Source organism: Rosa rugosa, chromosome 2, assembly GCF_958449725.1.
Source record: "Rosa rugosa chromosome 2, drRosRugo1.1, whole genome shotgun sequence".
In the NCBI taxonomy this organism is placed as follows: Eukaryota; Viridiplantae; Streptophyta; class Magnoliopsida; order Rosales; family Rosaceae; genus Rosa; species Rosa rugosa.
The window spans coordinates 66,957,727-66,984,790 of NC_084821.1; the positions used below are offsets into that span (position 1 = coordinate 66,957,727).

The following is a 27,064-nucleotide window of genomic DNA, read 5'->3' on the forward strand; positions in this document are numbered from 1 at the left end:
AACTGGTGCAGGTGATTAGTGTATGTATATTGTGGAAATGATAGAAGAGTAGGGTTCATTTGTCTTCTCAGCCATAATTCACTTCCACCAATATGTTAAAACTTCAGATCAAATTATTCATTTTTGCTCCATCTAAACCAACCCATATAAAGAATAAAGAACACGAACCAAACCCAGAAATTAGCAAAAACCTAGGTACTTGGCACTTTGGGAAGCCTCCAATTCTCGCTGTCCCTGTGTTATAGCAACTGAAAATCTGAAGTTTGAAGGTTGAAGGATCGATGAAAATGGAAGACGAAGGCTGAAGGACAAAGACGGGAGAGGAAGGATGATTCACGCAGAAATTTTTTCCTTTCTCGAAGTAACCTGATTTGGCTGGATATGGGACTGGGTTATAAGTATACTTGGGAGATTTTCGACCGAAACTTGGATCAGCCTTTGACATAGTTACACCCCTGCCTCTGCCTCTCGAGATGTGCATACCCTCCTAGCTCTGACATGCTGCAACGTATAAGAGCAATGGTGAAAGCGAAAAGAGAGTTAGCTTGGAAAAAACAAGAAGAAGAAGAATAGCCGGAGGAGGTGGGGAAGAAAAGGACGCCGCCTTCTTCGTCGTCGAGGAGGCGAGGCTTCCCCGGCCCTGGTTGCCAGAACTGTGACAGTCTTCTAGGTTGCGCTAGTCTTTGATTTTGTTTTAGAGCTTTTAGCAGTGTGTGTTAGGCGCCTAGGGATGTCCCGGACCTAACCCAACTCGACCCGACCTGGCCTCTCATGGATAATAAGATAAGTGCCCATTGGGCCGTTTGGTGATTTATTGTTTTTTGATTTTTTTACTTTAGGCGTGCATGATAACCCGATCTAACTATATATTATTTATTTTACTTTTTTGAGAAAGAAAAGGAAAACATTAACAAGTGGTTTCCATGGTGTTCTCAGAATAATATGTTTTGGTTTGAATTTTAATGTTTCACGGTGGCTTGTTATAGTTAGCGGGTCTTTAATTTCGTTGGTCATAATGTTAATTATTATTTTTGTGGGTCTTCAATTTCGTTGGTTTTTTCATGCATCAAATTTTGACAAACCAAGTATTATATGTTGTGAATAAAAAATGAGGTGACAATAAACATAAAAAAGAGTGGTGTGTGAAGTTAGTGAGAAAATAGTTGTACCAAAGTACATGGAAATGAACAAATGACGGTTCAAAGACGGAACTCACCTATTTAACAAATTTTGAGCTGAATGCGTTCAGCTCCTAACATATCATCGAAGCCAAACGCCCCTCTCTCCAGCCTCCACATTTCAGTTCATGCTTTTAGCCCGCATGAAATTGATGCCCCATATTGTATAAAAATAAAAAATAAAAATAAAAACATTCATGCTCTATAATTAATTCTAGTTATGACTACAACGGCACTTAAATTATCCTCTCTACTACGGGATGACGTGCAGCATTAAGCAAATAAATCTGATGGGAGTTTGATGGATTGGGACACAAGCAACGACTTACATTATAAAACAAAATCCTCAAGTGTATCTCTATCACTGCAATTGGAAGAAGCATACGAGAGGCAACACATTGCACCCCCTAATAGTTCCATCTGCAATATAAATTTGGGAAGAAGGAAGAAAAAAAAAGTTTGACCGACCGCCTTCCCAAATTTATGTTGCAAATATATACTTCTTATCCAAGTAAACATGCCAATGAGGTGTACAAATGCAACTATCAGCAGTTCGTAGGTTATTAGATAGTCAACTTCTCAACTCGAGGATACAATTCAAGATTCCACACTGATTACCTAATACCGTAGTTTCTCTACAATTTCGCCGTATCATACACGTATCTATACTATGAGACAGTAACGATGGATATATACAAGTTAAGCAGTACAGGTTCTGTAAGCAGGAACTGTTCCTGCAGAAATAAAAAACCAATGACTTTTCCTTGTACTAATACCGTTAACAGATTCCAAAGACTTTGGCATCTGCTCATCATCATCACTCTCTCTGATGGAGCTGAAGCTGAAGAAAATGAGAAAACGATCACCAACGTTGGAGCAGTCGTTAGTCTGAACTCTCGTATAGGTAAAGAACAGAAAACTGCTATGGATATTGCAGCTGAAAACTTCAACAGCCTTTCAAAGACTCATAGCGTAAAATTTCACTTTCGAGATTGTCAAAGAGATCCCTTAACTGCTGCTTCTGCTGGTAAATAAGTACATTATGAGATAGTTTGGTATATTAAAAAAATGATGATATAGGTACAAGTCTCAATGTAAATAGTTAATTAGTACATATATACGTACATAGTATTTATGGAATTCATTTAATTTTTCTTGCAGCTGAAGTGTTGATCAAGAAGAAGGTAAAAGTGCTAATTGGCATAGAGACTTGGCAGGAAGCAGCTTTAGTAGCCGATGTGGGGAACCGAGCACAAATTCCAGTGATTTCATTTGCAGCACCCACTATAACCGGATAACCCCACCTCTTGTGCAACGCAAGTGGCCATTTTTGATACGAGTGGCAAGCGATGGGGCTGCTCAAATGAAATGTATCACTGATATAGTTTCTTTGTACAGTTGGAAAAGGGTTATTGCAATATACGAGGATGATGGTTATGGTGGTGATGCTGGGATGCTAGCTCTTTTATTTTGTTGGGAAAAGTAATAGAATGGAAATAACAACTCCAACCACAAAAGGATAAATATGCAAGGAAATAAAATGAGTAAAAGAAAGTGAACACCGGATATAACGTGGTTCAGCAAAATGCCTACGTCCACGGGGCAGCAACAACAAGAACTTCCACTATGATAATGTGGGTACAAGAGATACACAGCTTCAAGAACACTACTTGAAGGAAACTCTCTCTCACACTTGTTTTTCTGCCTAACCACAACTACACTCTCAACATGCAGTAAAACACTCTTCACTCTCTACTTGGATGAAGATGTTTTTCTCACACCGTTTGTAGTTTGGGCTCTCTGCCTCTTTTGGTTTCTGCACTCTCTTTCTGCTTCTCTCCTTCTGCACACCTCTGCCGAGATGGGAATATATATCCCCCATTCTTCACATTCTCTTTCCAGCTCTCTCTCCAATGCCGGCTGCATGTTTTATTTTCTTTTCCATGTCTTTTGTTACTTTTCTTTCCCTGTCTTCTGCAGCATGCTTTTCTTTTTCCTTTTGTCTTCCACTTTCTTTGTCTTGCTTTCTTTCTTTGCCTCCCACGTTCTTCTTCCTCCAATTAAGGAGGGATGGCCCAGCATATTTGAGGCACTCCAAGACATTGGTTCGAAGATTGAGCATCATTTGGTTCTCCCACGGGTTTCTTCTATGTCTAATCCTAATTGGGGTGAATTAGAAGAGATGCTGAAGCTTCCCAGCTTTCAATCTCGGGTCTTCAATGTTCTTCAGTCATCTTTACCGACAGTGACTAATCTGTTCAGGGTGGCGAAGAAGATGGGACTTGTAGGAATAGACTCGGCGTGGATAATCACAGAGAGTATTACTAGTTTACTTGACCCCAAGGGCGTAGGCACATTAGGGCCAGAAGGGTCATTTGACCCTTCTCAGCTTTTGGAAATAGTCAGTGATTGGTTAAACTTAAAATTTTATATTTTTTGATCAAAAGAGGTTAGCCCATTATATAGATTCAGCAAGCAGTACAAAAACGAAACACCCCGATGGGGTCGACAGAAAGAATCGTTTCTCAGAGTACCCTAAAACTCCTATTCTAAAACAAGAACAAGAACCCAATATACCCCCAGTACACCCTTTTAGACAATTCATGCACCATTATTCCAAACAAATATCAGAAACCTTTGAAGCAAGAATAAAAAACCCTCAGAGATTATGATCTTTGCGACCTAAAAAATTTAAATACTTTCCGGAAGACGAGTAGCAGACTCCCCTTCCATTTCTACCCGAGCCCACAACGTCCACATCACCATCCAAAGCAAGCCTGATCCAAAGAGCCCAAAGTGTGGAAACCCTAAGGGCACCCAATCAGGATATGCTAAGGGCAACCCATAGCTTTCTCCATGGAATTCCAGACCACCACCACCGGCAACCTGCGCCGCTGCCAGAGGACTTCGACATCGCAGACCACCTCGCCCAACAACAGTAGAGCCACCGCGATCATCCTTGTCAGCCGGTCTGCAACCACCAAAGGCCAGATCACCACCTCCTCCGCCATACGTTGCCGCTATATAGCAACGCCACATATCCGATTGAAACCAGTAGCCTACCATTAGAACCGGCCATTCTCTTCCTGTGTTAACCCAGTCATCAGCACTGACCCGAGACCCTAAGGGTGGATCACCATCGCTGCCGGCAATACCCAACGCACCAGGACCTTCGATATTCTCAGGAAGAAATTCCCAGTATCGCCTCTTACAAAACCTCAGATCCTTCAAAAATTCCGGATCCAGACTCCACCCAGAAACCTGTGTTGCCCCAAAAGCAACACCGACAGAGGTACCACACCTCAACCCACCACCACAGTAAAAAAAACCAGGCCAATCCATCCCAACAGAATCAGAAAGCTCCGCCCGCTCCACCGTCGGGCTCGCACCGATCAAATAGAGAAAGAAGAGAAACCACAGGCCTAGGCCTGCACTGTTATCCATGAAAATGGAGAAGGTATAGGAGCAGCAGTCACCCTAGACGACGGCACTCGAAACCCTAGCAGAGCTAGGTCAGGTTTATCCGTTAACAAGAACTTAAAATTTTATATGTTTCTATGTAAATATTATATTTTAATATGTGATCTGACCTTTCTGACAGCAAAAAACATTTGCTTTAACAGTTTTGTCCCATCACCAGGTAGTACCCACGTACAACTTGGACAATTACGAGACTCCAACGTTCTTTTAAATTTCTACTACCTCATATCCTTTTTTCTTTTCTTTACTTGTCATATTTCTATCTTGTTATCTATATTTCCCAAAGAATTCGTCTTTTGTCTTTCTCAATTTTCTCTCTACGAATGGCAAGACTCCGACATCAACTAGAGAGTAAGATTTGTTATCTTTTTTTTTTTTTAGGTAAAGATGAAATTGTATTAATGATTTATACGATTACAATCGTACTGTAGGGCATCCAGAACACACTCTGGAGCTTGAACAAACCAATCCATATGAATGTCAGAATCAAAACCAAATCCTGCTAGTCTATGAGCAACATGATTAGCAGTCCTATACGTATGATGAACACCTATGGAAAGAAAATCACCTAGCAAATCTTTAATTTCTTCAACAATGATTCCCAAATTAGAGAAGTCATGATCCTCTGCTGTCACTGCCTTCACAGCCTCTAAACAATCACTCATTAGAGCAACATTAGACACACCAAGTGCCTGAATAAGCTCCAGCCCAGATTTAATAGCAAGGAGCTCAACATGGTAAGCAGAGGACACATTAGATAAATCACTTCAATTAAAGAAATTTCTTTCATTCATTACAAAGTTTAAATTTTTTTAGATATTAGTTCATTTAATTTATTCTACCATGAAGATCATAAATAGTGATTTCCGAAACCAAATGGAATATATGTGGATGAATGGCAGTATCATTACATACATTGGGAAAGATATATTTGGTTGTATTGATAATGAAACCACCATGTATAGAGTTCAAAATAATTAAGAGCAATCGTTGCAAACAATTATAATTGGTTTGGAGATATCTATTATGTTTGAGTATATTAATAATTTATGATTTTTCTTTTATCAAAAGAATGATACATAAACTAGTATATTTTTTTTTAACAATAAAAATATGCGATTTTATGTTATTTGATGAAATTATATTTTTGTTTAATATGATTGTTATGATTTGAAAAATGACCCTCCTAATTCATATTTCTGACTACGCCACTGCTTGACCCTCAAGTCAATCATGATATGGAAGGTACTCTGGGAATCAAGACCTACTACGCCAATAATACCAGTTCCTATGCCAACTTCAACAAGGTATTCAAAGATATGTATTCAGAAAAAGATAACTCCGAGCCAGGAATTCATGCTCTTCGATCATACGATCTGACTAGAATCGTAACACAGGCCATAAGAATGACTAGTAACAATACCACTAACCTTCAGGTAGTGTTGCACACAATGTTGAGCAATTACATGGGTTTAAGTGGGAAAATGCGTTTCAAAGGAGGTGAAGTGTTGTACTCTCCAATATTCAGGATCATAAATGTTGTGGAGGGGAACAGGTTCAAAGAATTGGACTTTTGGAGACCAGAGTTTGGGTTCTCAAAAGAAACAAGCAAATTCAGAAGTGATGATGTTGGAACAGTAGTTTGGCCCGGGAATCTAAGTGAACGAGCCCCGACAGGCTGGGCAATGCCTACTGCTGATAAGCCAATGAGAATTGGGGTTCCAGGTAGAGCTTCCTTCCCAGCATTTGTAAAGGTAAATCCATCTGGGAAGAAGAAGGTTGACGGTTTCTGCACTCGACTTTTCGAAATGGTGGTAAACCGTTTGAATTATACTCTGCACTACGAATACCAGGTCGTTTATGGCCCCATGATGATCTAGTAGAACAAGTCCATTACAAGGTGAAAACATCATATTCATCTTCTTTTTAAGTTTAATCTCCCATGCAGGTTTCAAAGATCATAATACAGTATTCTCTTATATAACAGAAGCATGCATGTGATGAGTCTAATTCTTATTAATTATTATAAAAGTAATAAGAGTAAGAATTCTACATTATAGAAATCTAGAATTGTTTGTCTAATTCACTAAGACTACCCATGGTCACTTTCATTTCGACTAAAACAAAAATAACTTGTGCAACCTATATTTTGCGATCTTGTTTTATTATTTTCTTGCATTTGATTGGTTTTAACAAAAATTGTATGCTTTTCTTGCTCATTAAAATATCAATGGATCGGAAGACTTTTGATGCTGGTGTTGGTGATATCACCGTAATAGCAGAGCGAGTGGACAAAGTGGAATTCACTCAGCCATATATGGAGTCCGGCTTGTCAATCATAGTTCCACAAAAAGCTGAGCAATTAGAATGGATGTTTACAAAACCTTTCACCGGGAAAATGTGGGCGGCAAGTGGTGGCATATTGGTCTACACAATGTTGATTATATGGTTTTTGGAGCGCCTGGCTAATCCTGAATTCAGTGGCTCATTGACAAATCAGATTGGCACAGCAACTTGGTTCGCCTTCAACTCTTTGTTCTTTTCTCACAGTAAGTGTTGGAAATTAAACCAAGGCCATTATCATTTCCTTAGTATTTTTGAGTTATCTCTAGAGTCTTCTAGTTTGTGAACCTTTCATATTCTGAGGTAGTTGGTGATTGTGTTTTAATGTTCCATTCTAGAGACTTCATGTAGTATCGATCTTAGTATTTTGTGTAAGTCTGTCACTCTCTTTAAATAGGAGAGTTTGTTTTGTTGTTGATGTAGAATTGTAGTAGTGATTGAGATATCAATAAAGTTCTCTTCCACAGTTTTCTCTCTTGGTTAGTTAGTCTTGCAGTGAGTTGTTTATTCGTGTTTCCATCTACTGCAGTGAACATGTTCCCTGTAACTATTTACTACTGTTATTCCTGGGTTTCTACAGTAAGTACGAATCAATGTTTGGTACCAACCTATTTATATGAAAAGGTTAAGTTCAGAATAGGTAGACGAAATCACATGCACCCAAGCTTAATTATCTATTGATATATGGTTTCATTTTGCAGGAGAGAAAATCTATAACAACTTAACTCGAGTAGTTGTTGTAATGTGGCTATTTGTCGTATTGATCCTAACCTCAAGTTACACCGCTAATCTGTCATCAATGCTCACCATTCAACGATTGAAACCAAATGTTACAGACATCGAAATGCTAATAAGAACTAACTCAACAGTTGGCTCCAATAGGGATTCATTTGTCATCAATTACTTGGAGAAAGTACGTAACTTCAAACGAGAGAACGTACATCATCAAAACAGACGGTGGATCCAACTACATTGAGGAATTCGAAAGTAAAAGTATATCTGCTGCCTTGCTTGAACCCCCATATGCGAAAGCATTCATGAACGAGCACTGCAAAGGATATACTGCGATCACACTACCCTTCTATAGATTTGGGGGACTAGGATTTGTGAGTTGTGACTACATTTTTTCTATTGTGCTATTCTTTTTTCTTTTTATATTTCATGCCTTTCTAAAAGAGAGACTATATATACCAAGTCTAAACTAGGAAAAACAAAAGCATATATTCCTAATCAACGAAACTAAAAAATATTAGTACCTTGCAGATGTTTCAGAAAGACTCTCCAGTTGCCCGGGATTCCACCAAGGTAATTCTAGAGTTATTAGAGGAGGGAGAACTGAAGTCACTTGAAGATACTTGGTTGACACCGAAAAGTGAGTGTCCAAATAATGCAACTTCCGATGGACCCGAAAGTTTGAACGTCAATAATTTTATGGGCCTTTATGTAATATCTGGTGCTACTTCCACCATTTGCCTTCTATTATCCTTCGCTATCTTGCTGAAGAAGTTTCAACAACACCAGGATGCATACACAGGCAATGCAAGTGATGAAAGTGTTTGGAACAGGATAGTTCGAATAGAAAAATTCCTATACAATAGACAGATTCCGAGTAGAGCTCCAAGTTTTGTTGATGTGCCGGAATTGACATCTTCCGACCGCGAGTTGGAACGCGTGAACACTTCTGCCAGTCAGGAGCGTCATCCTCAGACCTCCATCCCAGCACAAAATTAAGGCACTCCACCACATGAATAACTGGAACTCTTCTGCATAACAGTGAATAAATACGTTTGTGTATACGTGAGTATATATGTGTTTATACTTTATAGTGAATGAATACACCAGATGTATACTCTGTCAGCATTCATGAAGTTATTGTTACATGAGCTGTAGCACACTATGCTTTTCAGCAATGCTGCTGGTATGCTTTCCAGCAATGCTGTAGCTGGAATACACTAATATTGACAGATGTGTGTATGTAAGCTTTCTAGCTGTAATACAGATAGTGTAATCATGGTATGAGCTCTATAAGAGCATGATTGTAATTCAGTTGTAAGTGTGCTTGAATATACAGAAATACATTACCAGATTTGACATGGTATCAGAGCATATACAATCCTAGGAAATATTTAGAAGGTACTTCTGATATGCACTTGCAGCAGCTTCTGTAATCTCAGAGTTGCTGGGCCTTACCTTACCTACAAAGCTTCTGTAATCTCAGAGCTTATTACCTTACCTCACCTGCAAACTCTGTAATCCCAGAATTTGTTGCCTTACCTTCTGCAAGCTTCTGAAATCTCAGAGCTTGTTGTTCCAGCTGATTACCTTAGCCTTTCCATCAATTTTTTCAATCAGAAACTTATCAAATCTGCCCCAACCCAATCCGACAAACTATCCCAAAATCAATCTTCCGCTGCTACCGTACCGGTTATTGTGAAAAACAATGGTCAATGACGATGATATCAATGTTTACAACAAAGGTGATTCATCTGCAACTCAGCTTCCACAAATTGTCACAGTACAAAGTGACAATTCCAATTCCTCTCATATTGGCATGAAACTTGACGATACCAATTATTCACTCTGGTCACAAGTTGTGGAGATGCATGTTGCTGGGCGAGAAAAGTTTGGATATTTGACTGGTGAAATCCCACAACCTTCACCAAAAGATCCAACCTACAACAAATGGAGGGCTGACAGCGCTCTAGTCAAAGGCTGGCTGATCAATTCAATGTCTTCCACTTTGATGGGCAACTTCATTCGTCTTCCTACAGCTAAGGCGGTTTGGGATGCTGTTGCTAAAACCTTCTATGATGGCTCAGATATGTCTCAAGTTTATGAGTTGACTTGCAAGGCCTTCCAAATGCGTCAAAATGGGAGACCAATCACTGCCTACTACTCTGATCTTCAAGGTATTTGGCAAGAGTTAGATCACCGTTGTCCAAGCAACATGGAATGTGCTGCAGATGCTGCTACTTGGAAGAAACAAACTGAGAATCAACGTGTGTACGTGTTCTTAGCTGGTCTGGATCCTGAACTCGATAAAGTTCGCAGTGATGTGTTACGAATGGATCCTTTCCCTGATGTTGAAGTTTCCTTTGCACATGTTCGACGTGAAGCTCAACGTCAAGTTACAATGATGAATGTCTCTGAAGTTCATGAGGGCTCTGCGATGGTGTTCGGAACTCAGCAAAATGGTGTTGCTCGACCTTCTTTTTCCTCAATTGGTTCCAGTTCGAAGAACACTAACACAAGAGAGTGTTCTTACTGTGGTGACAAAGGCCATATCCGAGAGACTTGTTTCAAGTTAATCGGCTTCCCAGATTGGTACTTGGAGCAGAAGAAGCAGCAATCTCAAAAGAAGGATAAAGAAAAGGGAAGAAAGGGAAAGGCATTGCAGATTGCCTCGCAACCATCCTTGGTGTTAAAGGTAGATCAACCTTCTACCAACAATTCTTCATCGACATCTTTGGCTGACTCAGGTAACGTAGGTCATGCTTTAAATATTTCTGCTTCTACTTGTGATAGTGCTTGGATAATTGACTCAGGTGCAACAGATCATATGACTTTTGATTCCGGTCAGTTTCATACACATACTCATCCTTCCAAGCACAGTGTCGCAAATGCCAATGGTATTCCTTCCCCTGTTATAGGGGCAGGTTCTATCCCATTAACATCTTCATTATCCCTCTCATCTGTGTTACATGTTCCTGCTCTTTCCAATAATCTACTGTCAATTAGTCATATCACCAAAACCTTAAAATGTTCCGTAACATTCTTTCCCACTCATTGCATCTTCCAGGATCTCCTCAGCAAGGAAACGATTGGTCGTGGTGAGGAAAGAGAGGGTCTGTACTACTTGATCTTATCGGAAGCAAGCGAGATGTCGGTGAGCAAAGCACATCAAGCAAGTGCAGATGTTTTTAGCACAGAGGAGCAAATTTGGCTATGGCATAGACGTTTAGGTCATCCATCCTTTATTTATCTTAAGCACTTATTTCCATCGTTATTTTCCAAAATCAATGTGTCCAAGTTTCATTGTGAGACTTGCATATTGGCTAAGAGTCATCGTGTTCATTTTCCTCCTAGCTCTAGTCAAAGTGATATGCCTTTTGCACTCATACACTCCGATGTCTGGGGTCCATCTAAAATACCTACCTCATCTGGCATGCGGTGGTTTGTTTCATTTATCGATGATTGCACTCGTGTGTCATGGGTATATCTTCTTAGGAATAAAAGTGATGTGTGTTCTATCTTCCCTATATTTCATACTATGATTCGAACACAATTCAATGCTCAAATCCAGGTGGTGCGTTCTGACAATGGGGGAGAATATCTTAATCATGACATGAACACATATTTTCAATCTCATGGTATTCTCCACCAAACTTCTTGTCCACACTCCCCTCAACAAAATGGCATAGCTGAACGTAAAAATCGACATCTCTTAGAAATGGCTCGATCTTTACTCCTTACAATGCAGATGCCTAAATTTTTTTGGGGCGATGCTCTTCTTTCGGCTGTCTATTTGATTAATAGACTCCCTTCCAGTGTGCTTGATTTTCAAACTCCTCTCCAGGTTCTTTCCAGTCACTATTCCTTGCCCTCAATGCTTAAAATTCCTCCTCGCATTTTTGGGTGTGTTGCTTATGTTCATATCTATAAACATCAGCGAGACAAACTTGATCCTTGTGCCCTTAAATGTGTCTTTCTGGGCTATTCTCCTAGCCAAAAGGGATATAAATGTTATCATCCTCCCACCAGAAAATCTTATGTTACTATGAATGTTACCTTTAGAGAAGATATCGGGTATTTCACTACTCCTTCTCTTCAGGGGGAGTCCATAAACATGGAAGAGAAGTCTTATGATTTTGATATTATAACGATGGAGCCAACAACACCAGCACGGGAAGAGAATGTGTTAAAGGTGTACAAGAGAAGGAAAAACAAAGTTCAGAAGAATGATGAAGAAGATCAAGTAGCTACACCCCTCTCTGATTTACCACCACACCACTCGGCTTCCGACACTGAGGTCAATCCTGAGGTACACTCTTATCCTTCTTATTCTGACATACCTGAAGTTGAGTCTAATCATGATACAGTGTATAATCTGAATGACTTGTTTGATCCTACACATCCATCAATTGAAAAGGAAAATCAGAGGTACCATCTTCCTCCTCGGAAAAACCGAGGGCAACCTCCTGATCGCTTGGGATTTTCCAAGGAAGATAATGTCAAATACCCAATTGCAAATTCTGTGTCGTCTCATAGATTATCTAAGTCATATAAGTCTTTTGCACTTCAATTATCCACTATATCTATTCCAAGTAAGTTGCAGGAAGCGCTTGCTGATCCAAAGTGGACCAAAGCCATGATTGAAGAGATGGAAGCACTCAATAAAAACTCCACTTGGGAGTTGGTGGATCTACCTAAAGGGAAGAAGACCGTAGGTTGCAGATGGATATTTACGGTAAAACATAACACTGATGGCTCAATTGAGAGATACAAAGCTAGATTAGTAGCTAAAGGCTACACTCAAACTTACGGTCTAGACTACCAAGAGACTTTTGCACCAGTTGCTAAGATCAATACCATTCGAGTTCTCTTATCTCTAGCTGCCAATATGGATTGGCCATTACATCAATTTGATGTGAAAAATGCCTTCCTGCATGGAGACTTAGAAGAAGAAGTGTATATGGATCTTCCTCCTGGGTTTACCACAGATTCCGACATTGGAAAGGTGTGTAGACTTAGGAAATCCTTATATGGTCTCAAACAATCCCCAAGAGCATGGTTTGGAAGGTTCAGTAAGTCTATGAGGAAATTTGGCTACAAGCAAAGTAATTCTGATCACACATTGTTTCTAAAGCATAAGAAAGGTAGGGTGACAGCCTTAATTATTTATGTGGATGACATGGTGGTTACAGGTAATGATGGAGAAGAAATGAAACTACTCCAGAATTACTTAGCCCAAGAGTTTGAAATGAAAGACCTTAGGAGTCTAAGATATTTTTTGGGAATTGAGGTAGCTAGATCCAAGCATGGCATCTTCTTATCTCAAAGAAAGTATGCTTTAGATTTACTAACTGAAACTGGAATGCTTGCTTGCAAACCATCAGATACTCCTATTGAACAAAATCACAAATTAGGAGAGTATCTTGATCAGATCCCTACTAATAAAGAAAGATATCAAAGGTTGGTAGGAAAATTGATCTACTTATCACACACACGACCTGACATTGCATATGCAGTGAGTGTGGTAAGTCAGTTCATGCACTCACCGAGTGAGGATCATATGGATGCTGTTGTTCGAATTCTCAAATACTTGAAGTCAGCCCCGGGTAAAGGGTTGATGTTCTCTAAGCATGGCCAACTCGAAATTGAAGGCTATACTGATGCAGATTGGGCTGGTTCTAAATCAGATAGAAGATCCACTTCTGGATATTTCACTTTTGTTGGTGGAAATTTAGTCACCTGGCGTAGCAAGAAACAAAAAGTTGTTGCTAGATCAAGTGCCGAAGCTGAATTCAGAGGCATGTCCCATGGTGTTTGTGAAATGCTTTGGTTGAGAAATTTGTTGAGAGATTTGGGTTTCAAACCTAAGAAGTCCATGAGTTTACACTATGATAACAAATCAGCTATCTGTATCTCTCACAATCCTGTTCAACATGATCGGACTAAACATGTTGAAGTGGATAGACATTTTATCAAGGAGAAACTAGAGGGAGGAATTATTGACTTCCCATTTGTGAAAAGTGAGGATCAATTGGCAGATATCTTGACAAAGGCTGTGTCAAGTAAAAGCTTCCATTCATGCCTTAACAAGTTGGGTATTCGAGATATTTATGCACCAACTTGAGGGGGAGTGTCAGCATTCATGAAGTTATTGTTACATGAGCTGTAGCACACTATGCTTTTCAGCAATGCTGCTGGTATGCTTTCCAGCAATGCTGTAGCTGGAATACACTAATATTGACAGATGTGTGTATGTAAGCTTTCTAGCTGTAATACAGATAGTGTAATCATGGTATGAGCTCTATAAGAGCATGATTGTAATTCAGTTGTAAGTGTGCTTGAATATACAGAAATACATTACCAGATTTGACATACTCTTCTACATATTGTGAGTATATCGATCCTAAACTTACTTACGAGATTGACTAGATTGCAATTCTGTGTAGTTAGTATACTTCAAGCAATTTTGACAGCTTAATAGATGTGTGTGACAATGGCCCAAGTCAATTCGAGTATGATCTGATGATGATGCATTGCCTTCTTGTCTTATTTCCAATGCTCAGGTGTGTGTGCGAGTGTGACAATGGTCTAAGCCAATTCGAGTATGATTTGGTGATGATGCATTGCCTTCTTGCCTTATATCCAATGATTTATAAATGTCTCACTGTACTTGTAGCATCTTCGAATAGCATAGTGTAGCCAGCTCTCTCCAAGATTGAGCCCCATTTCTTTAACACGATCTGAGTGGTTTTACCGCAACCGGTTTTGCAGAAGACGAGGGCAGTCGCGCGAGTCTCGACGGAGTAGAGAATGGCGGTGCGGTACCTGAACACCGGTAGCCTCTCGAGATTTGCATAGCCTCCTCTGTAATTTGGAAACTATAAGAACAATGGTGAAAGCCAAAAGAGAGTTAGCAAAGAAGAAAGAAGAAGAAGAAGAATACCCGGAGGAGTTGGGGAAGAAAACGCCGCCGCCTTCTTCGTCGTCGAGGAGGCGAGGCTTCTCCGCCCCTGGTTATTAGAACCGTGACATTTACTCTTTGATTTTGGTCAGTGTTTTGGAGCTTTTACTCTTTTAGCATAGTGTGTATTGAGTGCGCAGGGATGACCCGGACCCGACCCGGCTTTTTGTGGATAATAAAGGAGTACCTGTTGGGCTGTTTGGTGATTTATTGTTTTTCTATTTTTCTTTAAATGCATACGGATGCTCAATTATATGAAAAAAGTTCAACCGATTTTTTCATAATTGTATATTTTGAATGTTTCACAATGACTCTCTTAATGTTTATTTATCATCATGGTGAGTTTTTAACTTTTTTAGTCTTAATATCATCAATTTTCATATGTGGGTCTTCAACTTCATTGATTATTTTTTTTGAATGAAATTTGGACGCATTAAGTATTATAGATTAAAGATAAATATGATAATGAGAAACTTAAGAAAAGAGTGGAGTGCAAAGTTGGTGAGAAAATACTGTACCAAAATGAATGGAAATGAATGAACACCAGTTAAAAGACGGAACTCACTATTTAATATACTCGATGTCTCGATTTTGAGGTAAATACTCCCGAATTGTAACATATCTCAAAACCAAAATACTATGCCACCTTTATTTAAAAAAAAAACTATTCCCCCTAATACACATTTCAGGTCATGCTTATAGCCCACATGGCCACATGGAATTTATGATCCATTATTAAGGGCTTGAAATCCTCAGTCTCCATTTCTCTGTCTCTCTCCCACTAATTTATTGACACCTGTCCTTCCACGTCACAGACTTAACAGCCACTTGACAGAGTTAAGTTTTGGAGAAAAATTATAATTTTCTGATAATAATTAATTAAAATATAGACTAATATCAAGGACTCCTTAAGTACGAACTCAGATAAACACGGCAAAAGAGGATCAGGATGAAAAAGAAGATCGGGACGAACCCAGATCAGATCAAATCCCACTTAATTTCTTAGTTAAAAAGGAAGGCTCGTCGATGAGCCGGAGGGGAAGGCCAATATTCGTTCTTCAAGTGTGCGCCATGAAATTTTTACGGCATTGGTATATTTACCCAAATCCATGTTCTAGAGGATGAAGAAGAAGATCATAATTGATGAGTTATTATTATTTATTTTTTTTGGATTTCATGGTCAGAGAAATTTTGGTTTGGGATGATCGATATGCATAATGGTCAATGACAATGATTGAATTCAGAATTGGGATCATGGGAAATAGATTTGTGTTTGGTGAATTCTTGCTGCTATACTCTTTGTAGAATAAGGGAAGAAAAAGATGCCGAAAGTTCTTGTCTATGAGAAATCGGGGTGCTAAGAAAGAGGTTTTGAATCACTCCAGATCTGTCTTTCATCAATTTAGAGTATCACTAGAGGAGAGAAGATGATGAATCTGGGTTAGTGCACTGTCACGCCCCGAATTTTGAATAATCAATTCAAATCCGAAACATGAATAATAACAAATTACAACTAACATCCTGAATTTTTTTCTCACAAACAACCACACTTCACAACTCTCAAATTTACAATAACCCAATTCCTCAAGTTATTTATTACAGCACACTCCCACCAAATCAAATTGTAAGGCTCAAATGAGCTTAACTCGCCTCACTATTACAATTGCTGTAAAACTATAATCATTGCTTTAACCGCACGATCACCGTCCTGGTTCTCTTGTCCTGTAAGATTACCCGCTACACAATTTGAATAGTGTACCGGGAGTTGCAACAACACAAAACCCGGTAAGCTTTTTACAGCCAGTATGAGTAAACAAGAAAGAACTGTTGATTTATTAAATTACAATTCAAGTAAAATTCAACAGTATTACGTCTGCAAAGAGACATCAAACCACTCATGGAAAACCACAAGGAATACATTTTCACAATCCTCAAATCACAATACACCACACTGGTCCTGCAAACACCCAACCCACATAACACCACTCTGGTCCATCCCAATAACACGTTAGAGCTCTAACTGCCTCGTTACCTCTGACACCTTGGACTAGGGTCAAGCAACGGCAAAAATACTTCGGTTAACACTATAACCGTCGCGCTTTGGACATCCCCATCCTCAGCACCATATACTTCGGTTAATAATAAACCGTCGCGCTTTGGACATCCCCGTCCTCAGCACACAACTTCGGTTAATAATAAACCGTCGCACCTTGGACATCCCCGTCCTCAGCACACAAACACTCCGGTTATCCTTAACCGTCGAACTTCGGACACCTCATCCTCAGAACCTTACATTCTCTAACTCTATACATCCTCTAATGTAAATCATGAATATTAACAAGAACTCATCAATCATGTTCATCACATATAAATATGGTAAGTCACATGTCAATTCATAATAATTTAATCATCCCAATTTCCACACTCTTCAATGTCACACCATTCACATATAATCACGTAAATATATATATACGTAATTATCCGCTCAGGGATAATCACTAATACCAACTATAGTTCACATGCAATAAAACCGAGAAATTCATTTGTATCGTAAAAATCATTTTACTTACCCATGGACCGTAGTTGATCAAGTCCATATGATTTTAAAACAAATATTTATTCCATAAATATTTTCACGCAATTACGACAAAATAAGGTAATTAAATTTATTCGGTTCGTAATATGAACCACGTGAGGTTTACTCACCTCTAAATTCCCGCTGCGTCTTCTTAACAGCTCAAAATACAATTTCACGAATCGTCCGCCAAATCAAACTGTCGATCACCTAATCAAACATGACCTTAACTTAGCCAATAACTCAAAAACATAATCAAACGACAATCCAACGGTCGGATTGAAATTAAATGATGATCCAACGGTCGGATCCTCACGGATCGCCTTCCTAATCACTGTTTTGCATTTATACGAAGATCCAACGGTCGGATCTTCGCCCATGACCACACAAAGCCACTGGGACAGTCATAAGATCATCATATCAAAACTACAAGTCCATCTGACGGTCCTAACTTCACAGATCACAAATCTAACGATCGAAATCGATCTAAACTTAAAAATTCATAACTTAATCATACGATATCCAAAAATTGCGTATAATATATCGAAATGATCGTATTGAAATATAGAATCTGAAAATGTACAGAAACCATATTTTTAATCCCCGGAGGTGGCCGGAAAGGGCCGCCGGAGTTAGTGGCAGAGCCGCCGCCGACCACCACCAATGGTGTCGGGGCCGGGCTGCTCTTCTTCCTCTCATCATGCTTAACAACTTTCATAACTAACACGAAGTCTGAAAATGACCAGAAGGGGTCGAAAATTACCTTGAACAGTATGAAGGTGGCCGGAATGTTCCAGAAACCGGCGAGAAACTGCAGAAAACGGCGAGTTCCAGTTCGACGTAAAAACGTCAATTTAAGGCTTCGATTCTTTCTGAAGAGTTGTTAAGAAACTCAAGAAGAACTCACTGGTTCAAGAATCACAGAAAAATATGGTCTGTAGCTCGAGATATACCGATCGAAAGCTTCGGTGGTCGGAAAAATTCCAGAATTTTGCAGAATCCGGCAAGGCTCGATTTCGACGTCAAAGCTTCAATTTCAGGCCTCGATGCCTTCTAGAGAGTTGTTAATAACATCAAGGGGAACCCACTGGAAAAAGAATCAATCAAAACGATGCACTACAGCTCGAGATATACCGATCGAAAGATTTTCGTTTCGGATTGAAAACTTACCGAGCTCCGACGAACGTGAAACCGGTCACTCCAGGTGCGATCCTTCTAGTATGATGATCAGCAGGTTGAGGCGAGTTCATAGAGCTAAGGATCGAAAGTTTTGGTGGCCGGAGCTAGGAGAAAACCGGCGTTGACTAAAATCGAACTCAAATCGGACCGGGCTTGCCGCCGCCGCTACAGGCCGCGCCACCGTGCAAGGCTGCCACAGACAGGTGCGCAAGGACCATACGAAGCCAATGGAAGAAGTTTGGTGAGGATCGGTGGCCGGAGGAGGAAGAAATAGCCGGAAGAAAATCGAAGGCGATTTCCGGTCGGGGGAGGGGCTGCAGCTCAATTTCCATTTTTGGAAGTTTCTGAAATTATTTTCGGAAATTTCCGAAAATGGAAGATTTATACTAAATTGGAAACTTTTTCAAAAAATCATAACTAATTCATACGAACTCCGATTTTTGCGTTCTACATATGCACGCGATCGTATCGACGAGCTCTACAACTTTCATGAAGGGAGTTTTCCCAAATTCCATACATATAAAAAGTCGATTTTCGCGTGCCCCTAAATAACGTACGTTTTCGAAAATTAATCGTTCGAACTAATTCCACAACTTCTCCGAGCCTCGTACTCGCTCCCACTATTGTGAAATCATTTCTAAAAATCCACGGAAATTAATTTGGATTTTTTTCGGGGTATTACATGCACGTTCTTAGGAGCAGTTAATATTAATTTATATTTTAATTTTAATTGATTATTATTAGAAAATATAGACTTAACTCTGTCAAGCAGGTGTTAGGTCTTATGACGTGGAAGGACAGGTTTCAGTACACTAGTGGGAGACAGGGAGAGAGACAGAGAAATGGGGACAGAGGATTTCAAGCCATTATTAAGGGAGGAGAAATCGACATCATTTTTTTTTTTTGGTCGAAAGGTAGCATCGATTAACAAGGCTCAAAGCCAAACAACAGTACAAGGGACACAGCCCAATACAGACGAAGTCTGCAAAGCATGATCCACATGGTCATCTGCCAGAACAAGCAAGACCAGAGAAATCAACATACAAGAAAGAAAACAGCCGAAAACAAAAAGGCCAAAGCAGCCCAAAAAACCCAAATCCTAATCAAAGCTTCTTCTTCATCTCCAACTTGCAGCCACCATAGCAAATTCGACTCCGGAGCTCCAACGGAAGTCATGAGCAAGGGCTGGTAACCAAGGGTGGTCGGCAGAGGTGAGGAGGACAGAGCCTCCGTACATTCTCCAGTTGACCGATTACGAGAAGATCTCTCATAAAAGGATAACAACAACCAAACCAAGATAGATCTCAGCAAAGAAACCTGAGATCTGAAGAGGTGGTTGCAGAGGAGTTCAAACTCTTCCATGGCAGAGCAAGGTAGACAAGAAGAAGGAGATCTGTTCACGGTTTGGACATCTTGAGGAGCAAAGGCAGAACAAAAACTGAGAATATATCTTAGAGATTCAGATCTAAGATCTAAAAACATGTTTGAACAGTGAGGACAAAATCAGATGCAAAAGAAGAGGAGAACAAGGAAATCAAAACACCACTTGGGTGAGGAATCACCACAGAGGATGAGGAATCACCACAAAGGGTGAGGAATCACCACATGGGTGAGGAAAATTTGGGGAAGAAAAGGTTGCTGCAGAGAAGAGAGAGCCTGGGTAAGAGAGAAGCAGGAGCTTCTCTCACTAAAATGAACAGTACTGGACTCTCATAAAGCAGGCTCCGCAAATTATCGAAATCGACATAATTTATTTTACAAACAAACCCCCGCCAAACACCGCCCCCACTCCCCCCCCCCCCCCCCGCCGGGGGCCTCTTTCTCATGAGTGCATAAAAAAACAGAACTGGAGGTGTAATTGTGGAAAAAGCATGTCAATTTTTGTAAAAAAATTAATGTCAATTTCACTTCCCATAATCAATTGTGGTTTAACTACAAGGGCACTTTCCTCTTAATTACCAGCTAACGTGCAGAATTAAGCAAATAAATTTGATGGATTGGGACGTTGGCAACGACTTGCATTATACAACAACTTTTACTTGATGGTTAAACGACCACCATCAGGCGGATACTTCTGTACCCAAACACCGCCTCTTAACTACACTAACGTGCAGAATTAAGCAAATAAATTTGATGGATTGGGACATTGGCAACGACTTGCATTATACAACAAAAATCCCTGGAGTATTAGTATGTATTTAACGTGCAGCATTAAGCAGATACTTCTAATAAAAGTAATGATCGAGGTGTGACAAATGGAACGAGAATAGCCGTTAGTATTTGCATTAAATTTACCCCAAATGAAACTGACAACTTAGAATCTTGCATATATATATATATACACAGATTTGCTACCTAAGGGACAGTTTTAAGGGACTATGAGGGATAAATGCATCTAAACCACATGTATTAAATAAAAGCAAAAATTATAACAACTTAAAACTGTGCATTTATTTTCAGCCGTCAGATTCACTTGTCCCTCACAGTCCCTTAGGTATATATGTATATATATGAAAATGTTCTGAAGAGGAAGTCCGCAACCCAGAAAAAGTGCAGACGTCGCTCCTCCGGCCTCGATCTAGCGGCGACGGCACGGCGCGGCTTGCCGGAGGGACGCCGAGGGTCGTGCGGAGGGGTCTGCGGTCCGGTGGAGTCGCCGGCGACGGTTCTGCGGTGCTGCACAGAACCTGCAACTGCAGGTAAGGTGGCTGCCCAGAAACCGGCAAGCCCAACCTCGAACGCCGCCCAGAAGAGGTCTGGGACGCCTCAGGCCTCACTCCGGCCATCCCCGCTCCGCCGTCGTCGCCTGGAACCGCCTACTGCGTCGACGTCCGCACTTTAGCGAAAGTGCGGACGTCCGCTTCAGATCCTTCCTCTATATATATATATATATATATATATATACAGATTTTATCCAGAGCGGAGCTCCGCTTTGAAAATTAACGTGTGGAGTTAGAGTTTTGGGTCACTTTTCGGTCGCATATCCACATCTCGACCGTTCAGTTTTTAGGTACTAGTGTATAGATCATCTCTGCAAATTTTCAGCCAAAATGATGATCGTTAAGGTATTGATAACTGCCTTAAAGCTAGTACGGTTCAGGTTGACAGATTCAGTCCGTCCATTGGTTTAAGCGAGTTAGATACCTTAACGATCATCAATTTGGCTGAAAATTTGCAGAGATGATCTATACACTAGTACATAAAAACGGAACGGTCAAGATGTGGATATGCGACCGAAAAGTGACCCAAAACTCGAACTTCACACGTTAATTTCAAAGCGGAGCTCCGCTCTGGATAGGATCTATATATATATATATATATATCCTGCTTCTAATCAATGACAATCAATTTCCGATTTCTTAAGAAGTAGCATGGTTTCTCTTCAGTTTTGTCAGTATTTGTAAGTTGATCAGTACTCTTTAGTCTAGAACCAATGGCTTTACCATATACCAATACCTTTAACAAAGTCGAAAGACTTTTGCATCTGCCTCCTCTGCTCGTCATAATCATAATCATCATCATCATCACTATCTCCGATGGTGCTGAAGCTGAAAATGAGAAAACTGTCACCAATGTTGGAGCAATTGTTAATCTGAACTCTCGTAAGGGTAAAGAACAGAAAACTGCAATGGATATTGCAGCTGGAAACTTCAACAACCTTTCAAAGACTCATAGCCTAATCCTTCATTTTCGGCATTCTGACAGAGATCCCTTAACAGCTGCTTCTGCTGGTAAATAAGTACATCATCATAGTTATAAGTCATGACCATGTAAAATTGTAAATTGTTCGCACATAGTACTTATGGATTTTGTTTAATTTTTCTTGCAGCTGAACAGTTGATAAAAGAAAAGAAGGTAAAAGTGCTAATCGGCATGGAGACTTGGCAGGAAGCAGCTCTAGTAGCCGATGTGGGGAACCGAGCTCAAGTTCCGGTGATTTCTTTTGCAGCACCTACTATCACACCACCTCTAGTGCAACGCAAGTGGCCATTTTTGATACGAGTGGCAAGCGATGGTGCTGCTCAAATGAAATGTATCGCTGATATAGTTTCTTTGTACGGTTGGAAAAGGGTTATTGCAATATACGAGGATGATGGTTATGGTGGTGATGCTGGGATGCTAGCTCTTTTATCTGAGGCTCTCCAAAATGTTGGTTCAAAGATTGAGCATCATTTGGTTCTCCCACGGGTTTCTTCTCTGTCTGATCCTAATTGGGGTGAACTAGAAGAGATGTTGAAGCTTCCCAGCTTTCAATCTCGGGTGTTCATTGTGCTTCAGTCTTCTTTACCAACGGTAACTAATCTATTCAGGGTGGCAAAGAAGATGGGACTTGTAGGAAGAGACTCGGCTTGGATAATCACAGAGAGTATTACTACTTTACTTGACCCTCAAGTCAATCATGATATGGAAGGTACTCTGGGAATCAAGACCTACTATGCCAATAATACCAGTTCCTATGCCAAGTTCAACAAGGTATTCAAAGAAATGTATCCAGAAAAAGATAACTCCACGCCAGGAATTCATGCTCTTCGAGCATATGATCTGACTAGAATCGTAACACAGGCCATAAGAATGACTAGTAACAGTACCACTAACCTTCAGGTAGTGTTAAATACAGTGCTAGGCAATTACATGGGTTTGAGTGGGAAAATGTTTATTGAAGGACGTGAAGTCTTGTACTCTCCCATATTCAGGATCATTAACATTGTGGAAGGTAACAGTTACAAAGAGTTGAACTTTTGGAGACCAGAGGTTGGGTTCTCAGAAAGCCTTCCACAAGAAACAAGCATATACAGAAGTGATGATGTTGGTACAGTAGTTTGGCCCGGGAAACTAAGTGAAAGAGCCCCAAAAGGCTGGGCAATGCCTACTGCTGATAAGCCAATGAGAATTGGGGTTCCAGGTAGAGCTTCCTTCCCTGCATTTGTAAAGGGTGATCCGAAGAAAAACTCAGCTGAGAAGAGTTATGAAGGTTTCTGCATTCAAATTTTCCAAATGGTGCAAAGTCGTTTGAATTATCCTCTGCCCTTTGAATTCCTGGCCGTTGATGGCCCCTATGATGATCTGGTAGAACTAGTCCATAACAAGGTAAAAATAGCATTCATCTTCTTTTTTAAGTCTATGTTCTTCTATGTAAGATCGTAATACAGTGATCTCTCAAATAAAATCAAACATGTGATGAATTTAATTCTTATTATACAAGTATTAAGAGTAACTAATAATAAAATTTCAGAAAAAGCTAGAGCTTGTTGGTTAATTTACAAAGGCTACCCACTTTTGTTTTGACTAAAACAAAGATGACTTATTCTGCAACATATACTTTGGAATCTTGTTTTATTATTTTCTTGCATTTGATTGGTCTTTGATAAAAATTGTATGCTTTTTTTGCTCATTAAAATATCAATGGAAGACTTTGGATGCTGCTATTGGTGATATTACCATACTAGCAGACCGATTGAAGAAAGTGGAATTCACTCAGCCATATATCGAGTCCGGTTTGTCAATCATAGTTCCAGAAATACCTAAGCAATCAGCATGGATGTTTCTAAAACCTTTCACTGGGAAAATGTGGGCTGCGACTTGTGGCATATTAGTCTACACAATCTTGATTATATGGTTTCGATCTGGAGCGCCCATCTAATCCAGAATTTAGTGGCCCGTTGAAGAATCAGATTGGCACAGCAACTTGGTTCGCCTTCACCTCTTTGTTCTTTTCTCACAGTAAGACTAATTTAAACATTAGTACAATCCTATTTATATGAAAAGGTAGACAAAAAGAGACCCAAACATAATTATAAATTAACATATGGTTTCACTTTGCAGGAGAGAAACTCTATAACAACTTAACTCGAGTAGTTGTTGTAGTGTGGCTGTTTGTTGTATTAATCCTAGGCTCAAGCTACACCGCTAATCTGACTTCCATACTGACCATTCAACGATTGAAACCAACTGTAACAGACATCGAAACGCTACTGAGAACCAACTCAAAAGTTGGCTTGAATAGGGATTCATTTGTCTACAATTACTTGGTGAATGTACTTAAATTCAAACCAGAGAACATCATCAAAATAGGCAGCGAATCCAACTATACTGAGGAATTCAAAATCAAGAGTATATCTGCTGCCTTTCTTGAACTCCCATATGCGAAAGTATTCATGAACCAGTACTGCAAGGGATATACTGCGACCACACCCTTCTACAGATTTGGAGGGCTAGGCTTTGTGAGTTGGGACTACATTAATTGTATCTATTGTGCTATTCTTTCTCTTTTTATGTTTCATGCCTTTCTAAAAGAGAGACTATACCAGGTCTAAACTAGGAAAAATAAAGGCATGTACGTATCAAAATCCTAATCAGCCAAACTAATAAAATCTATGCCTTGCAGGTATTTCAGAAAGGCTCTCCAATTGCCTGGGATTTCAGCAAGGGCATTCTAGAGTTATTGGAGGATGGAGAACTGAAGTCACTTGAAGATACTTGGTTGACACCACATCGTGAGTGTCCAAACAATGCAACTTCAGACACACCAGACAGCTTGAACGTCAAGAATTTTTGGGGCCTATATGTAATATCCGGTGCTACTTCCACCGTTTGCCTTCTATTATCCTTCACTATTTTGCTGAGGAAGTTTCAACAACACCAGGAAGCATACCGAGGCAATGCAAGTGATGAAAGTGTTTGGAACAAGACAGTTAGAATGGCAAGATTCCTATATAATATAGAGCACAATGTTTCTAGTAGAGCTTCAAGTTTTGTTGATGTGCTGGAATTGACTTCTTCCCCATGGGAGCGTGCGATCACTTCCACCCCTTAGGAGCATCATCTTCAGGCCTCCACACCGGCACAAACTGAAGGCACTCCACCACATGAATAAATGGATCTCTTCTCTATATTCAACATGTATGTGTGTACTTGTGTATATATGCGTGTATGTGTGTGTGATCAGGCACGGACACAAGGGTGTGCTAAGGTATGCTGCAGCACACCCCAAGATTTTGGGGGAAAAAAATTAATATATGTATAGTTGTATACCGAAGTAGCTCCAGACTTTCGCTTCTGGACGTCCACAGAGCTAGTTTGGGGGGAAGAAAAGTCAACATATACATAATTAATATATGTATAATTAACACTCTTGAAAGAACCTTCTTGTTCCCACTGTTGTTCATCACCCATAGTTTTGGTTCTTCTATAATTAATATATCATTTTCTCTCTTTCTCTATCCTCTCTGTGCTCTCGTCCTCACAACCTTTTCACCCTTTCTCTGTTCTGCGTTTCTCAAGCTCAGAGCCTCAGACTCTCACCTCTCTCTACCAAGTCACTCTTATCTCCTCTCCTCAATAATCTGCTCTCATCTCTCAACCTTATTCAGGTATTAGTATTACACTTTAACTTCTCTTCTATAATGAAATTTTTTTACGAAATTAGAATGTAATTTAGGTTAGAATTTGAGTATTTCTAGATTTCTTGATGTAAGCAATCAAATCTATTGATTTCTAGAAAAAGATATTGAATTTGTATTATTAATACCAAATTGCTCATGATAGTGGCAATTTCTTTATTGTGTTGATTGTTTGAGAGTTAAGTTGATTATACTTTTGATTGGGTGTTTTTTAGCTTTTGAGCAAGTTAAATTTGTTTTCCCTTGTGGTGGGGAGGGATGTGGTGGCCTAGTGGGGTGCCCGGGTGTGCTCCTTGTATATTTGAGTTTGACTTAAGTTACAATGGCCAGCAACTTAAGATTTGTTGTTTTCATGTTTTCTTTTTTCTAGGTTTTGTTTTTAATGACAGATCAACCTCAAAATCCTAAGCCACGAAAAGTTCAGAAGAAAGTAAATTCATATTTTCTGAAAAATGATGTTGTTATGGGTGATATTCCAAGTTCGGTTGTGGAAGAACCTTCTTGTTCTGTACGAGTTGAGTCTCATGAAATTGATGTTAATCACATTGAACGTGATCCGGGAAAACGCCCTGCAATCTCGTCATATCCTATTAATGAGCGTGATGAAGTTCAAAGAAAATATATGAGTTTTATGCTTCAGGTAACCGAAGAGCACAACTTAAGTAGTTGAATTTGTATTGACATTGAATATTTAACTTTGAATTGCTTCAATTTTCTATTGTTAGATTTGGGTGACAAAATGCATCTTGTGGATCATATTTTGACAAGTGTTATGCAATTGAGATATTCCATCAAAACAAAGTAAACTCTGCCAAATTTTTGAGAATAATTTTTCTTGCCAGCATAAGGTAAATTTAGCACACCTCAAATTTAATTCCTGGTTCCGTGCCTGTGTGTGATGAATGAATACATCAGAAGTTATATACTCCTCTCTACATACTGTACATATATCGATCCTACATGTATAGATGAGATTGACTATAAGCCAACTCCCGTAGTTTGTATACTTTAAGCTATTTTCTCAGCTAAATTAATGTCTCTGAAAATTGTCTCGAACATTTGTCTGAGCGTATTAAAGGAATATGTCTGATATTGGTGCATTTGTCTCGAACATACAGGCGAGGCGTTATTTCTTCTGGGTTTTCTTTTTGTAGTTGATATTAAGCTGTTTTAAGAATTAGGCTCCTACATGTTGCTTCAAAAAGAGGAAGGCTGT

General features: G+C 39.7%; 1 long non-coding RNA gene and 2 pseudogenes across 1 annotated transcript; all 3 read left to right on the forward strand.

Moving 5' to 3' along the window:
- The first annotated feature begins 1,832 nt into the window (after positions 1 to 1,832).
- LOC133731345 (glutamate receptor 2.7-like) lies at positions 1,833 to 8,732 on the forward strand (annotated as a pseudogene).
- A 13,139-nt stretch (positions 8,733 to 21,871) lies between these two features.
- LOC133731346 (glutamate receptor 2.7-like) lies at positions 21,872 to 25,262 on the forward strand (annotated as a pseudogene).
- A 130-nt stretch (positions 25,263 to 25,392) lies between these two features.
- LOC133734497 (uncharacterized) lies at positions 25,393 to 26,743 on the forward strand. The gene is made up of 3 exons (XR_009858349.1): positions 25,393 to 25,818; positions 26,219 to 26,488; positions 26,574 to 26,743. It is a non-coding gene; the product is annotated as an uncharacterized LOC133734497 (long non-coding RNA).
- Positions 26,744 to 27,064: the final 321 nt, after the last annotated feature.